A 470-nucleotide genomic window follows, 5' to 3' on the forward strand; every position below is an offset into this window, starting at 1 on the left:
GGCCGTTTGCTGGGACGGCTCCTAGGAGAACCTGAACATCATGACCTTTTGTGTTCAGACCGCCTTTGGGCTGATAGTTGAGCATTTTAGCGTAAAACTGAGGTGATGTCATAACCTTCCATGTCTTAATTGGCATCTCCATACCAGCCACCCCCAGATTTTTAAAAAGTTTTTTTAAGTTTTATTTACTTATTTTGAGAGAGAGAGAGAGAGAGAGCACGACTTGAGGAGGGGCAGAGACAGAATCCCAGGCAGGCTCCGCACTGTCAGCGCAGAGCCCAATGCGGGGCTTGAACCCAGTAACCGCAAGACCGGGAGCTGAGCTGAAGTCAGACGCTTAACCGACTGAGCCACCCAGGCGTCCCTCAGGCACCCCAAGATTTATATTTTCAGCCCAGGTCTTCCTTCTCAGCTTCAGTCTCCTTGACATTGTTATTTGAATATTTTGCTGTTTTTGCAGATACCTAAAA

The sequence above is a fragment of the Crocuta crocuta genome, unplaced genomic scaffold, assembly GCF_008692635.1.
Source record: "Crocuta crocuta isolate KB4526 unplaced genomic scaffold, BGI_CrCroc_1.0 scaffold610, whole genome shotgun sequence".
Taxonomy (NCBI): Eukaryota; Metazoa; Chordata; class Mammalia; order Carnivora; family Hyaenidae; genus Crocuta; species Crocuta crocuta.